At 26.2% G+C, this 18,335-nt stretch overlaps 1 protein-coding gene across 7 annotated transcripts in view; it reads right to left on the minus strand.

The window, feature by feature from the left end:
• Positions 1 to 18,335, minus strand: part of LOC132929743 (muscarinic acetylcholine receptor M3-like) — an 84,410-nt gene that overhangs the window by 25,070 nt on the left and 41,005 nt on the right. For 2 of the 7 annotated variants that reach the window (XM_060995301.1, XM_060995300.1), the window contains one exon: positions 2,206 to 2,236. The exons of 1 other annotated variant lie outside the window; for it this stretch is intronic. The gene's annotated coding sequence lies outside the window, so the exon portion shown is untranslated. Of the gene's footprint in view, positions 1 to 2,149; positions 2,237 to 18,335 lie in introns of all 7 variants that reach the window. 4 more of the 7 variants (XM_060995296.1, XM_060995298.1, XM_060995295.1 and 1 more) reach the window with 2 other exon arrangements.

Genomic DNA, 18,335 nt, shown 5'->3' on the forward strand with positions numbered 1-18,335 from the left:
TAGCTTTTCAGGGAATAATAATACCATTGAATCTGAGTACTGATCAACTGATTGTAGTATAATTTGGTACGTAAAAACAATTGGAATACGATTTCTAAATATCAATCTATATTGTATAGTTAATTTTTTAAACTACATACAAAGAAAAACCTCATAAACACAAATCGAACTAAAATAACATACTCGTCGAGAACTCAAGGTATCTATTTGTTAGTAATAATTTTAGTATTATAACATTTGTGTAGCTATCATTATAAAAACGTAAATCAATATTTTTTCCTAATACAGAATGATAATAATATGTTTTTAAATTGTAACCAAATAATATGTGTATAAGGTATATAATATATATTTATATGTAAATATTATGTGGGCTTGATATTCAAAGAAATTTAATGTAATGTAAACCATTACGAAATTCTTTATATTTATAATACCATGTCAACGGTATATAATTAATATTATTCTAACCTTATATTGTTGGGTTATTATTATTTTTGCTTAATTTAACTAAATATCGAGTACATAGAAATTGTATCATATTTTTAAACTGATTATATATTTATATGACTATTAAATATTATGTTGATAATATAATGTCATTCAAATTTCAATAAAATTCCTAAGTATTGACGTTAACAGTTTTAATTTGTTAATATTTGTTTTCAGACCCAATATCTTGCTAGTATTATTTTAAAAGATTATCCTAATTTTCAATATTATAAAATTATGATCAATGTTTATTTAGGTTTTTGTTTATAATGTGAATTATACGAATTATTGTGTAAGATATTCAACTATATTATCCTAAAGATTTCAAACTTTAATTCATTTAAAAGTGGTGGTTTTTTTTATGGAATATGTATTATATACGAAAAAATAATTCAATTTATAATATTAAAAGCTTTTGTTCATATAATACTATATTTTTATGATGTATTTTTTCATATTGATTTATTTTTAATTAGTACAACTGATGATTCTACGTTTAATGTGTAATAATAATACATTTATTTGAGTAATTTTATTAGCTCTAATTAGATAATTTATCTACATTCCATACTGAAAAATGTGTAGTTTTGTAACCTAAAACATATTGGTTAACTAATAACTATTTAATTATTTATGAATTATTATTATTTTAATATTTTTAATTGTCACTGAAATATTTTATTGTTTTTAAAATTTAATATTATCTATGATAGTTAATATTCATTTGTTATATATGTCGTACGTCACATCAATCACTCATTTTTTTTATAATTCTTAAGGTTTTCTGTATAAATGTTAAGACCTATCGTATAAATAAGTACAAGTGAAAATTGATCGATTACATCAAAAACAGAGTTTAATATGCTTAAATAGGTACACAACACAATGTAATATGTATTTATTATTTTAATTTTTAACGGGATTTAGCAGTTGATGCAGAAAATTAAATAATAAACCTAACCAAATAATGGATAATAAATTATACATATAGCGAATTTCTATTATTATTTCCAAAAATTATTTTTTCTCTAGTTTTAATTATATTTTTGTTAAAAATTTTTTTCATTGTACAAAATCATTTATTATTTTAAATTATTAATATTTTGAAATAGAATAACTGACATGTTTATGATTTTTTTTTTTAAAAAGTCATTGATTTATGCCTTTATCAATTTATGAGTTTTGTTTTATTATTATCTGAAGTTACCTCCCTAAAAATAAACACTTGTAAATAGCTTACAGGTACTAGCTGTTTATGAAAAAAAATATGACGTTTTTATTGCTTAACTTAACACTTCTTTTGACGTTGAAGAAGGTTAAGCTAATTTATAAATATAAAACAATAAAATTAATATTAAATCATTAGTTATTAATGAATGACAATACAAAGCATTCTATGAAATGTTTTTACAAGTTACATTGATTGTAGAAACGTAAAAAATATATTTGCCGGTTTGTAATATTTACAATATGCTGATAATCAGTTTTATAGAAATGTTTGAATTTGTTTTTGTTATAGTAAAATATTGAAATTATTACTATTGGTTAAAATATTTTTAATTGATCAATTTGTAATTTATCTTTAGCTAATTATTTCATAATGAATCGTAAATTTATTTATAGAAAGATCTTATAAAAATAAAAAATATATTTTTACTAGCCATACTACGAAGAATTCATTCGTTGAAACAAATTGACTGAATGTGTTATTACTGTTATCCATAACATGACAATTCTTCCATTTCTGAAAAAATAAAATAATAATAATATTATTACATATTTATTATATACCTTGATATATTTAACGTATATTAACGCATTTTAAATTTATTTGTTGTATTGGATTAATCATTTTGATTATATTAAATCAGTTCAAAATTGTATGTATTCATTATTCAATGATACTATCATTGAGGTTATTTTAATTATACTTATTCTAGAATAGTATAAATGCTTCAAAAACTCAATTTCATGATCATAAATATAAAGAACTTTGGTATATAATGTACAATTTATTATTACTGCGAAAATTATTAAGCTGTACAATTTTCCTAATATTTAGTGTTTATTTGGATTAATTTTTAAAGTTCGATGAAAATTTTGTGGTTTGATATTTTAAAGTAAAACTAAATGGCATAGTAAATAAATCATACCGTTATTATGCATTTCAAACGTTAAGGGTCATTTAATGTTTATTAAGTGAACACTTTATTTTATTTTTCATTATCATTTTATTGAGTGTATGAGTCCACAGCCATTTATCAATGTACATCATTGTGCGTTCACTAAATGACCCGGAAGTGCTTTTACATACATGTTTAAAATAATATTACCCGCGCCAGTTCCATTAAACTACCGACGAAAGTTTACTAAATTCCAAACTTTCATTCAAAGGATTTCTCGATTAGGTACCTGTATATTTATAGGTTGGCCTTGAATTAATTTACGATTCATTTATAAACAATACATTATACAAACATTTATAAATATATATGTATATTATATAAACATAATATAGTTGTTGATATAATTATACTAAAATCTATATTATAAAGCGTTATTGAAACGTTGTTTTATACCATCGTACCAAATGTAGTCACACGAGAACCGCACGTGTGTAGATATTGTAAGTATATGTATTCGAGACGTGTAACCAAACAATGTTATTGGCAATTTTCCAGGACAGACTTATGATATAGGAGTGGCTTACATCCGGCACCACATGGAGGATGTATTGTAGTTTATACAGTTATGGTTTTTGTGTTACCTATATGTTCTATATGCTCTATAACGGCTTAGTGTTTTAAATTTTGGCAATTGTAGAAGTCCACACAAATAAAATATACTATTAAGTATTATTTTACCAATGGTATTACGTATATGGCTATGCTATACGAACGTAAAATTGTGTAGGTATAGAAAAACGCATAAAGAATGTTGATTAACTGATCTATTAGTGAATAGATCTCGTACATAATTTTTGAATTAATTAAATTAAAATTAAATTATTTATCGATTTTTATTTAAAATGTATACATACAATTATATAGAACATTTATGTATAATAATATACTGACGATTAAAAATAGTTTTTAGATCAACTTTCTGAATAGCTTGTTTCTGAATAGCCTAATTTCACATAATAGTATGCTGAATTCAAAAGACATTTTTTATATTTCTTAGCTTTTGAATTCAAAAATATGTTGTATTCCACATGTTATTTATTTCGTTGAGTTCAAATATAAGTTACAATTATAGTATAGTTTCAATTATAAGTTTATAATATATTGTTTATTTGGTTACCTTTAATAGTTATTTAGTACTATCTAATATAGTTGGTAGTTATACAGTTTTATAAAAATTATTATTATATTTTACATAACTATGATTTTAGTATCACATTACAAATAAAATCATTTTTCAGATAATGAATTGATTTATAGTGTTGACATTCATTAAAATATAAATGATAAGAAATGTGAAATAGAATTACAAAATTAACGTAAATAAAAAATAAATCTTGAGTATAAGTCGACAATAAATCTGATAATTAAGACCAAATATAAGAGGTCTTAGAATGTATAATTAGTGGTTCATTTGATTTATTAAGTTAAAAGTTCAATTTTTTTCTTGTGAATAAACTTGTGTTAATTATAAATAAAGCTTATAAATATGTGAAACTGTATTATTTAGTTACTTCTCGAATTTAATATTATTTTTTAAATTTGTAAAAACTAATTTATTCGTATAAATACTCGATATCTAATATTGCTATTAAATGGTATTAATATATTATTTTAAGAAGATCCTTTAATATATTATTATTTTAACTCAAATTTAAAATCATACCAAGATTTATTAATATGATAAGTTATAATTAGAGTATTGAAGTTATTGAATAGGCATGTTAATTTTAGATGCTAAAATTCATTGCTAATTGAGCTTAAAATTTATTTTATTTAACTTTAACAGTTTATTTAAATATAATATTGTTTTAATTGCATTGATTAAATTTATAATTTAAAATTATATTATATAATATCGGGAATTTATCTATTTTAGTAAAATTGTAGCTGCTTTTAATCATTATTTTTGTATTATTTTATAAATACAAATTATATAATATTATAAAACAAAAATTAAGTAAATGTTATGAGTATAAATATATCATATACTATTTAAAATATTTATAATAAATATTTCTACAGCGAGACATTTGCGTTTATGTCGTTAAAATCAAAACTTCTTCTTTAATAAACAATATTATCAATTATCGTTAATTGCAAAACAGTTATATTAAGCTTAATGAAAATTTGTTACTTTAAATTTAGTCCCATCTATATAATCATACATAGGGCACTACGCACATTGAGTGTCATAGTATCTGTCGTCGACAGTCACGTTGCAGATTATACACCATATTTGTACCAATATTTAAGACGAAATAAACTGTATAAATCAGTCAAAACACAAACTTTTATCGATACATCGCTACATTAAGATGTATTTTTTTAAAACTGATTTGAACTGCTTGACTGTTTAACAAACAAAATAGAGGTGTAAAAATAACTGTAACTGCATTACATAGATTACAAATTACAACGTTATTGATACATAATTTTATTAAATATAAATTTATTTTTTATGAAATGTATAAGAGTGTCTCGCGATCTTGGACTTGTCGTTTATACCTTACATTATACTCTCCATATTAAAATGTCAATAATTTCTAATTTTTTATCAAGAAGTTAATTATTTCAAACGCATGTGCAACTTAAAAAAAAAAATAACAATAGATTGTTGTGTAGGTTTATAGTGCTACGCAGTTACAGGTTATTCACGCAGCATAATATATCTTTCGTTAAGTATCGTTTCGTTCGCTGCACTACTATTATAGTATACGAACGGACTGAAACACAACTCTGTGTGATTACACTGAGTCTTCATCGCCATCGTTATAGTCTCTATCTTTCTCTCTTTATTTCCCGCGGACGGCCTGGGGAAAAAGTGTTTTGGTCACAGTCGTTGCTATGACTACTACACATTGTTGTATATACACCGTCGGTTGTTGTACCACCCGGCACGGCATATACCCCCGCCACGACATAGGATCCTTGATAAAAATCCGCTTGTCCGGGAGCCTCTTTCACCTCTCCACCGAAACGGCCTTGGCAGAAATTTAACCTTGACTTTGTTCATCGTGTGTTTGCACAGCTAAGTTTGTTTTTATTTGTTTATTCCTTTTTTTTTATTTTACGTTAAGTATTTCTAACCCCGACTCAGACACGTCGACCCCCGCTAGTTCTATTGTCCGAACGGCCGTTCGTTTTGAAACACGAGAATTAATACGTCTGATGTTTACGCGAACCACGTCGAATTACTTATTATAACGTTTACCTCGCGTCATTCGATTAAATTAAATAGTAATTATAATATTATTTAGGTGACGACGTTTATGAAACTGACAACCTAACAATATCGCTTCGTTCAGTATAAACACAAACTTGAAACTTTATATTGAAAACAACTTCGTCATTATATTTTATTTTTAACAGCCGAATTTTGTTTGGTATATTGAAAATAATTTTAGCGTGCTGTTGATAAATAATAGTGAAATGTATTAAAATATTGCATCCCAGGGATACGATATTTTTATAGATGCTGCATAAAATATATCCGCATAAATGGGCAATAATTTTGATGATGAAAATAAGTAATGGCTTGTTATAATGTAAGTTACATATGGAAATTTACAAACCTTATAGCTTATGGGTCGGTAAATACAAACTTTTCAGACACTTAATTTACATAGCATAGGTGTGGACATTTTGCCGGCAGTGTGTTTAAATATAATTATGCACTACAAGCATTGAGTAATTTATGACTATAAATTAGCGTCGCTACATATTCTATGTAAATTGCAACTGAACATTTTTCCACCATTCAATGGAAATTTCAATACGGGTAATATAATTTTAGGAGTACTGGTAATACTAGGTAATAAATATAATTTATATGTAGTATAAAATGAGAATTATGACTTTTATACCGTTTTTAAATAAATAAAATGTAAAATAAATGTTGGATTATATTTAATTGGATATCTAAAACTTCACAAACAAGTACTCAGTTTACAATATTGTCAAATAATATAGTTCGTTCATTAATTTATATTTATTTTATTTTGGAACTAAATTTATATTGTGAGTGAAACAATTTAAAAATATAAATTAAACTTACAAGTTATGTGAAGAAAAACTCAAACATCTGAGTCCACTGTAACTAGAAAATATAAAAGAAAACCACCTTTTGGAGAAGAGATGTTCGTATCTTTAATTAAATTAGACTATTATAAAGTACACACTTCTTGGACAGTTTGACCAGGTTCAAGGTTTCAGTAACATAGTTATTTATATGCAAACATTAATACCAGCCACAGTTGTAGTCAATAACTTTTCGTCGTATATTATTTGAAACGAGAACCCCTATAAACCCTTATAAATCCAAATTATTTAATTATATTGCTTCTATAGGGCTATTATAATTTTGAAGTGATATAATATATTATACTGTATAACAAATTATTTTTAGGATATAGGAAAAAAAATATTAAGCTTTACATATTATAATCATTATATTTTTTTATTACTAAAAAGACGCATTTTGAGAGTAATATATTATAGTATTTTAATAATAAAACTATGTTTATTCATGTGTATAATCTTGTTTGCTATGTTTGCTTCCAATATAAACGATGAGAAATTATACTTGATGGATTAACGTAATTCAAAATATTACCAATCGTTATATAAAAAACAATTTATAAAAAGCTCATTGTAAAACCAATTATACTTTTATTATCCTGTTCAAAATCTTAAGTTTTTACATGTAAGCGAATGCATTCATTGTACGGAAAATAAAATGATTTAATATTTTTGAACGATATTTGATTAGCAATCTTGGTGTATATTATTATTATTATTTATCATATTTAAAATGTATTCTTATCATTATCACACACTCATTGTATTCAAGATAATAATATTAACTTATACAATATTCACATTTTCAAAAATTATTTTTAAACGTTAAAACTGCGTCTTGTTTATTCATATTATACTCGTACATAAAATAAATTGTATCCTTTGACACGATGATGCACCCATAGGTATACATCGTATAAGGGTTACTACATAATGCTATTATATATCTAATATGTTCGTGGTATATTAGTCCATTAGTTTTTGTTCTACTCTTATGCCTGCGTTCTCATATTCATACAGTCGGACACTCTTTTCTATGGAATCCAGGTTTTCTTTTGTTGTGTTATTTTGGGGTAATACGTAAGAATTGTACCTACTATTTTTTTTTTTTTTTTTTTGATTTCACATTACAATAGAACATAGTAATTAAAAAATAGCAACCATTGTTCCGCAAGAACATAGTTATTATGCGTCGTATAAAGTAATACGTTGTTTTTCACCGACAGTGGTTGGAATAAGTATAAAAAAAATAGTAGCAGGGAAGAGGCACCTGTGAATCCAGTCTTAGGAGATAATAAAACGTACCGCCGACATTAGCGCCCATTAAACTTTATTTGACAGATTTAACAAGCTATTCCACCAATCGAAGACCAAAAAATAAAAAAAATATTTTCTGTATTATTGATATAAAATCATGGGGTTTTTATAACTTTTATTTCTGTTTTAGACTCGAACTTTATACAATTGTATTCATTTAAGTGTGTAAAATATAATAACAGAAAAATGCTATGTTAACTTTAATTGCACAGAGTAACAATTATATCACTATAAAAAAAAAAAAAAAATGTTCTCCGATTTCCGAGTCTTCTGATTCACCAGCAAAAACACTAGCAATAATTTTCAAAGAAGCTCGAGGAAAATTTAATTTAATTGAGATTTACATTCAAATTTATCATTAAAATACCAAGTGATGACTACAAAATATATGACTTCATGTATAAAGTTTCATTGAATAAAATTAGTTTTTCGGCTCAATTTTTCCAACGTTTTAATCGGCCGACTGAACATTTTTCACTAGTTCATAAATTCACCGGAAATGTCTTATAATTTTTATTGTAACTAGGTTTCAAAAGCACAAAATCGAGTCAAACGAAAGGCAATATAGATACTATTTAGGTTTAATACAAATATTGGATTATTTTTATTTAAATGTTAAATACATACAATTTTTATCGTTCAATGGTATGAATGACACAAAAAAATGTCTGTTTTTTCTTATTTTTAAATTATAATTTTAACTATAATTGCAAGAAAATTTAAGAGAAACATTGTAGTATGTTTTCAAGTCTTAGGGTATAAAATTCAAAATTTAAAAAAAATTTTCCTACGAAAACTTTAAACGTTTATTAAAAAAATGTCTCTGTATTTTAGATATTTTTATTTGCTGTTATAATATCTTAAAACAAATTTTATATACAATTTTTAACACTTATAAAAATATTTATATATCAATAAAGTTAAAAGTAAACACTATAGCAAGGTAAAACAAAATGAATAATTTGAAAGGTGAACATTTCAAATGTCATGCATAGCTCAGAAGAATCCAAAATATTTTGTAAATTATATTATAAGTATCTAAACAATTTTAATGTTAATATTTGATAAATTTCAATTCCCCATTGTTGTTTGTTATTTTTAAGATTTAGAAAAATAAAAGCAAAGGTTATAAACGTTCTTTTATATACTTTAATTATTATTATTTTATATGACCATTGTTATTGTCCAACTATTATTGCGTAGTCAACTGATTTTTATTTTTACTAATAAATACATTTCGCAACATTTTCAGGTATAAGCTCCTTGACACCATAAGTTTCATTTAATATTTCTAAAACCCATGTTTGATAGCTAACCTAACATTACGTGAGCTAAATTTCAGTATAGATTTTCAAGCGAATAAAATTTATTTAACTATATATTTATGGTTATGAAATATGAACAAAATATCTTTAAATTTTTATCATAAGCTAAAATGTAAACGTAATATAGATTTTAAAATAGTACGAAATAGTTCTAAAATATAATCTTTTTCACCATTACTATAAGTTTTAATAGACGTTGGTCATAATTCCTGCATCATGGATTACGAAGTGCAAGTATATATACACCGTGGCGACACGTTAAAAATATACTCAATACCCTGACAGTGAAAAAAAACCAAATCTTTACAGTTATTAAATTTATTCTCACAACAACAACAAAATTATAATTTTCGATTATTATCAAAAATATTGAACCCGTTTCTACTTTTGACTCCGCGATGTACCAGTAATTAAACTATATTCGATTCTATACTAGCAGAAACGACATTCCAAGTGTGAGTTTGAAGCGTTTTCCTGTTTCGAAACAACACGGGTAAGCCTGAGACAAAAAAAAAAAAGGCTCAGAAATTAAAGAGTGTATTATAAAAGTCGTGTAGGAATGTACGATATTCCGAGGACGGGGTTGAGCTACAACAGCGGACAAGATTTTCGTATACTTTACTGTTTCCGCGGTCACTATAACAACGCAGGCACAGGTACACGATATTATCACACATAAACACAATGTGTTTTCCGGCGCGGTCGGTGAAATTAATCGGACGGACAACAATAATAATATCGCCGCCGAGGATAACGAACGGCATGTCGAGGCCGTCTAATATTTAAATTGACGTCGGACCGGGAATTCGCGTGGTTTTCGACGGCCGTCGCGGTAACGATGCGCCATCCACCGCCGCCGTCGCGGCCTTTGCCGGTCGAGGAGCCGACGGAGGCGGTGGCGGCGCCGCCGGCCGACCCGGGGGGGGGGTGCAGTGGGCGCACGATTTTCGGGGCCGATAATAATGTTATTTTTATTACTATTGCCATTGTACGGGCAAAACGATTTACGGAAAGCCTACTCGGGCCGGTTTGTGCGAGTGAATAATTTACACGTTTTCGCCGCGCATCCGTCTCGGCTGGTCGGTGGACGGTGTGCGGGCGACGGTTGTGCGGACGGGTCGGTCAGGAGGACGCGTGCGGGCGAGCCGGCGGCGGCGGCGGTGGTGGTGGCGGCTCGCAGGTCGCGTACCGGGTGCGGAGCGCGGTGTCGGCGTGAGGGTCGAGCTTCGGTCGCGTACGCGAATCGCGCCATAAAAAGCGGGCGGACGACCGTGTTGAAATATTCACAACGTCGCGGTCGGCGAATGCAACCCCTCACTCGCACCGCTCGCTCACCCTGTATTTTCCAGAGCGCTCGTCGTCGCCGAATGGCGTAATTAATTCGATTACACCGGTGCCGCGTGTCTTCAGCATATTTCCGTACCGTCTATATAATGATAATATTAATAATAATAATAATAATAATAATAATAATAATAATAATGTTATTGTGCCGACCGCTGCGCACCGTAATGGTTATGCGATTTGATATTATTATATACACGGTATATCAATTGGTAGGTAATATAATGCATAATATATAGGAGGGGTTGACGTTGTAATAATGTAGATGCGTATTACGTTTTACTCGCGGTGTAAAAATTATTTTAGCAATAATAATTACCATCGACGTTTGTTGAATTTTCAGATTTACATATTTTTTACGTATATACTAAACTGTTTAATTTTAACTATTATAATATTACTTATTTTTCTTATTTTCTTGCGATTCAAAAACGAATGACCGTAGATACTTAAAATAATAATCGTCACCAAATGTTTATATCATCATTTTATATACATCATGGTTTGATTTTGAAAAATATTCGGGTTTCGACCAAATTGGATATTTAAACGAAACATAATTATTTTAATTATTTAATATTTTGTTCAGAAATATTATTCTTGGTGACTTGAAACTTTTCGTATATAATGATGTTTAATAATTAATTATTAATAATATAATAAATTCAATTTTTTTGAGAAAAATTTTATCATTCTTCTAATAGTAAAATAAATTGCTTTAATAGCAATATCGTTAAATATACTTTGAAATATAAGCTGACAAACCGTCTTTGCTTTGAATCGTTTTACGTATGATTTATCATTGAATTTAAATTGAACACACACATAACAAGTGACTTACTCAATGACGAAGTACACTTGACAGTCGATACTTACTGTACAGAGTAGTTGCCTACTTTAACTTTTTTTTTCGTTGTTTTTCACTGGCGAAAAGACTTGGTGATACTTAAGATACTTTCATATACCATATCATTAAACCTCGTCCACATCTATGAGATGGGGTGGGTGAATGGTGGTAATGGTGCTATATCCATCGTTTTCAAGCGTTTGCGCAGTGTCACGGTTGGTTAGGTGGTCTCAGGTTTCCACTACCATCAAGATATACAATACGTGTGTGTTTATGTACACATATATTATTGAAATCAACCGCGCAGTTACAATTGTTTATATACTTCTATCTGAACCGTTGTAACAACAGCGATAAGCTCTCGCGCAGTCCGATGTAATCAATCGGATTAAATAGCAAATCGTATCAATTTCGTAGTCTTATTAATATTTTCCATAGACTCGAAAATCCTAAATTATCTGTTATGAGGGATTTAGCCTCTCATAATAACAACAAAATATAAGACGGAACAATAACTTTGAATTTGGAAATCAAATAAGGTGAGGTAACCTATATTTAAGAAGGATTTTGGTAAGTGGCACTAAGTCTTTCTATGCCACCACTATGCATCCAAATTTCACACGTCGTCGTGACCTATAATTGAGTGGCTTATTTTTGCAAGCGACTGACGTCTGGGAACGTCATACTATGTATAAATTATTTCGTTGTACGTTCGCGCATTTATACGATGAAGTCCGCGATAAAGATGTGTTGTTATTGTATAATATCCAACAATAACGTGTTGTACTATCATTGTTGTTACTATTATTGTATAATTATGATACGCGAATTTGCTTTATGTTTACAGTAGTGGAATCATGCGGGTATGATATCTATCTAGTGTTTTAAAGATGCATTTCTAGACATGGCTGCGTTCAGTAGTGCAACCAAGGGGAGTTAAGCGGTTGTAACCCGTCCCGAAATTTCTCCGAGGTCTAGTATAATAACCTATGTACTTTTCTTATGTATATTGTATATATATTGTAATAATGTTGTAACCCCTCCCAAAAATTTTCCTTGTTGTTGTGCCACTGGCTGCGTTGTATATAATATTAACTGATTTTATAATACGAACACTTATATATATATATAATTTATATGTTTAGTAAAAATACAATTTAATTTGACTACATTTCGAATGGTTATTATATTTTAGGATTTTAGAAACAAGATATGGTATTTACATTTTATGAATAAGGATAAGCTATTTATTAGCGCTAAAACGTATAAAGGATATAAATACGTGAAAAAAGCAAAATTTCCTATTCAAGTGCGATGAAAGTGAGATTAGTATTTTATTTATTTTGTTCTAATATTATTTTATAAACACGTGTAAATATATTTCAAAATATATTTTGTTATAAATTATATACAATTATCGCTCCGATCAGAATCTAATATTATTATTTAAATTAAAACCATATTAAATATAAAATTATAGTATTGTTTAATATTAAATACATTTATGTAATTACATAATAATATGTAGAATTTAATTTTTTAATTTTTGTCTATGTTTAAAATTTGTTATAAGATTTACTTTAAATTAAAAACTTTACTACAAAAATGATTAGAAACATAATATTAAATAAAAATAGAAAAGTAACATCGATATTTGTATATGATTAAATTAAAAAAAATACACAATTATAAAACACAGCAAAGTCACTTTGCTATATAGTATTAATACATCGTCATTACGCAGGCCACTGTAATTAATGCATTTAATATGAATTCAGTGATAAATTAATGTATACTAAAAACGATTCTGAATAAAAATGGAGTGTGTTAGCTTCTACTTTGAAGAATATTTTATAATATATTTATAATGCTATTAGCAATTTAATTATCTATTATTAATAGGGCAGGTTGAATTAATTTAACTTATATTAACTTAGAAGTCAGTATTGACTTATTGTACAATAAGACGGTGTATTGTGCAAATAGGTCTAAATTAAACAATTTCAAATGTCTTTAAACATCACGAAAGTAAGTGCCAAAATACAAATAATATAGTGTCTTTAAAATGTTAATATACTAGGTTTATACGTTTAATAATATTTGGGGTTTTTCAGTATTCGTATTTTCACCTTAACATATATCATATATATGCATAATACTCCTCTATATATTAAGTCTTATTAACTATTTGAATAATCTATAAACAAATAAATGAACTTTTATACATAAAATTTCATAAATATGTATAATCCCTAAGGGGCTATTTTGGTTTTTTTAAGTAACATAAAAAAAACCAATTATTTTGTTTCATTCAAGTTTAGACAATTACAAAAACTGAAAATTTTTTAAAATTGTATTAAATGTGGGATTTTTACTACAATATAATAATAATATTCTTAAAACTTGCAATTCGAAAATATTTGTAATAAAAATTGTAATAATGAAGACAAAAACGGCGAGATGGCCCGAATAAGAATTTATATTTTTGTGATGTATAAATTACAGCTGTAATAGAAATAAAAACAAATAAAATTCGTATGGTCATAATATTTTATGATCGTTAGAAATAGAAATGCATGGTATTTCATTTAAAGTAAATGTTAAAAATGCATTCCATCCACACCATTTTTATGAATTGTTTATATGCTAACAATAATAATAAATAATAATAATACACAGAAAGTTTTAATATAATTTAACTATTTAAGACTAGATAATGATTTATAATAAATAATTTTGAAACACTCAATGGTTGAAAAAAAAATAATGATACAAATTATAGTTTAATGATGTAGATTGTATAGTGTTATTATTATTAATAATAATATAATAACACAATTTAATTAATTTTGTTAAATAATAACAGTTTACTGTATTACGTTAACATAATTTGAAAGGATTAATTTATAAAATGTGTGAAAAAAATATGTTCTAACCTTTTCTCATAGTTTTGGGCCAACTTAACATGTAAATTAAGGCTTATAATAATTAGGTAGGGTCAGTATAATATTTTTCTTCCTCTATTTTTCAAACACCGAGCTCGTTAATATTTTTTGGTATAATAAGGAATCATTGTGTTGTGATGATGCTTTAATTATGAAAATATGCTTATTGAACAGTGAACGCTTTTATGGGACCCAGTATGTTATAACACCTATTATATGGTTATTTAATATTTAAATGTTATATTAATAAAAGTATTTATCATTCTTTATTTTCTGTAATAAATTGATTTTAAAAGAGAATTTTTACATAATTGTATTTTTTTTTTTTTTAAATTCTGTAAATATGATTCTATCATGTTCATTATTTTCTTTAAACTATACAATGCTATTATATAATGTTTTATAAATTAAAATCATATCAAAATTCAATCAACTTATCGTTCAATAATGCTTACATATCCTCTTAATCTAATCTATGAATACAATATAGAAAATTGTATGAACAGTGAATGCAATAGTTGTCCTTAAATAAAAGTATTATTTACAGTTAAAGTGATATGTTTATTTCACCAAGTACCTAAGGTTGGTCAATAGCCGTGAATAGTAGAATGGAAAATTTGGTACATATTAGAAAGGGATTATTTGAAGTAGGGTGAATTGTCTTACGCAGTACCATTTTGAAAAGCCTATTAGAGGTTTTAGGAATTAATTTTCTATCTAATGAAGAAATAATTATTTAGTAGGATTAGAGAAATTAGATCTAGGCCGTGTAAGTTTAAAGCGTAGTATTTTATGATAAACATAATTTACTTTAAAATGATCATCATTCTTATCTTAATAATAATAAGAATAGCTGAAAAATATTTTTTTTTTAAGTTCAAATTTTTTTAGGTCTATGAAATCTACGATAAATATACCTATACTAAGTTAATAGTTTTAATACATTTTTTTTTGAAAAGCTTAATAGTTTTTAAACATCATAAATCTTTAAAATATTAGTTTTATGGAAATTTTGTTTAATTAATTCAAGTACATGATAAATAGTTTTTTTCGTGACGTCATAATATGTTACTATAATAATATAGTAATAATTCAATATTGGATTGAAATAATTCAATCCACGCATTAGATAAATCTTATCATGGTTATCAATTTTCATTAGCTTTATTGTGAATATGGATCATTTTTTTTAAAAACGTCTGAAGAGTAATTTGACTTACAACAAAAGGTGTAAATTTTCTTGATATTTTTAGAGTAAAAAAAATATAATTGGTATGTTAACATAAATACATTTAGAACATTATTACATATTTTATTAGGAGTTTCTCTTTAAATCGATAAAAAACGAAGAGCTTATCTATCTAGCTGTTATGCGTATATTGTATAATGCGCACCACATTTATAAATTTAAAATTGTAAATTTAGTATTTATCGCACAGCAATGTACCCATTGATTTTTAAATGTAATGGACTACTATTTGCTTGTTTAGTAGTCAATCATTGGAGTCAAATTTTTAACAAATAAATAAGTGGCAAAAGTTATCCTTAGCGCATGTCTGGTTTATTACAATTTGTATTGTAATCATGATTTTGTTATTTAAAATTGAAATATATTACAATTAATATAATAATTATGATTTTTGAGAAACGGGAAAATTGATGCATGACATTGTTGTAGCTAAATTGCCTATTTAGATCGCCGTGTTAGCATAAATGTATTCGAGAACTGGAACTGTTTTGATTTAAAACAATTTGTTCTCAGGGTTAGATAATACCGTACTATAAGAAATTTTTATAATTTTTTAATCAGAAATTGAGTTCATTAAGAAATATTTCAGAAGTTATATATCATTAATATTTTATTTATATTATCTCTAAAAAAACATAATTATACAGATTAATATTTTTTAAAGTTTATTTCGTAATTTTTCAATTTTAAGCACTGTAAGATTTTTAGAAATATACGAAAGAGTCAGATTTATGTTGTATTATAATTATTATAGTAACAGTTTTGACACGGGTATACAGTGCACATAATATAAATGATATTTTTATTAATGATTCATTTTACCAAATTATCTGATCTACTATATAATATTTATCATTTATTTATTCTAAATAGAATTAGAAACAAGAATTTCAATTAAATTTGAAACAGAAAAAGACTAAAGAAATCTGTATAAAATATACCTGTTTAAGTTTCGGTTTCTGAGAATAAATTATAAAACAACCTGGTCCGTTTTTACTTCACATATTTTCAAAAAGTTTTGGTCCAATGCTCGAAATTCGCGATTAAATGATTGACAGTTCTGCGTTCAACTACACATATTACATTCTATAAATTAAATGAGATTTTAAACAACGATAGACGTATTTTTTTATAAATTAAATGGACGAGTGATATTAGGGGACAAAACTTTACCTGGTGTGTGATAATTATTAAATATGTTTTTATTATTCAAACATTGTTCAAAATTTCCACTTATTGTACTTTTCTTTTTTCTTTGTTGTAACTATTTATTTTGGGTTAAATTCATAAAATTTAAAATGTTCGTTGTTGTGTTTATTTAAATTTCATATCATACCACTCGGACTTTTAAATCACAAGATTAATGATTTGTATACTTAACAATTGTTGGATGTTTCATAGCATACTATTTAAAATAATATATCAGTCTTTGTTATAATGAAAAAGTTTTAGATTGTAATAGTGTGGAATGATGGATATTAGATTTATTATCATATATTTTATATTCGTTTGTAATATTACTTTCCTGAAACACGATTAAATTTTTTAAAGGAGTTAAATAATTACATGTTTTAGTTTATTTGATATATAAAATAATATACTATTAAATGTTATTTCTTAGATGTTTTAAAATAATGTATGAAGTTGCAATTTTAAGGTATATACATACTAAGATACAAAAAAAAAATATAAAAATGTACCCATATCAAGTTGAAATGAAAAAAGCTGAATTATTACTTTTTTTATTAGATAGAATAAATCTTTATTTCCTTTTTTAATAACTTTTTTAATGATTATATTTGATTATATTGTTGATCGCTTTGTTAGTTACTTTACTAGGTAATTATGAAAAAAAATATTTGTGTATAATACGCAAATATTTACGTGAATATGTATAAATAAATAAGAAAAAAGTTGTTAAAGCGTTTTTTGCTGAATTATAACGTAACCTTATCTGATATTTCGTACTAGATACAATTAATTTATAAAGTAGGTATATATAAAAATCAACCTAATAGTATAGATGTTTTATTTTTTTTTATAAAATGTGTAATGTGAATATTATGATACACAATATTATTATATATTGTATTAATATTAAAAATATTTATTGTATAAAACTTATTAGTAATATTCTTTAAACATTATATTTCCCACGGGGGTAGGATTCGCTTATTCAGCATACTTATTTTACTGATCCTCTAAAAAAATACGATAAATCGAATTATGATGACAGCAGAAAAATAGTTGTGTTTAAAACAAAAATTGTTGCTTATGACCGAAATACGGGTCAAAAGTTCAACGAATGTGTTTATTTTTCTTATTCAGGTGTATGTCAGTCAAATTTATCTAAACATGAACATGATAATAAACACACTCATGCATTTTAACGGTATACATAAAACTTCCGGAAAGTAATATGTATGAAAAATGTCCTATAACTTTGTTATCCAATTTTCAGTATCATTAAACTGTACTTCAGCCAGCATACTATTTTGGATAAGTATAATCAAACATTTGAGTACATTCTTTTCAGTTTCAGGTTTATTTTGC

The sequence above is a fragment of the Rhopalosiphum padi genome, chromosome 4 (genome assembly GCF_020882245.1).
Source record: "Rhopalosiphum padi isolate XX-2018 chromosome 4, ASM2088224v1, whole genome shotgun sequence".
NCBI lineage: Eukaryota > Metazoa > Arthropoda > Insecta > Hemiptera > Aphididae > Rhopalosiphum > Rhopalosiphum padi.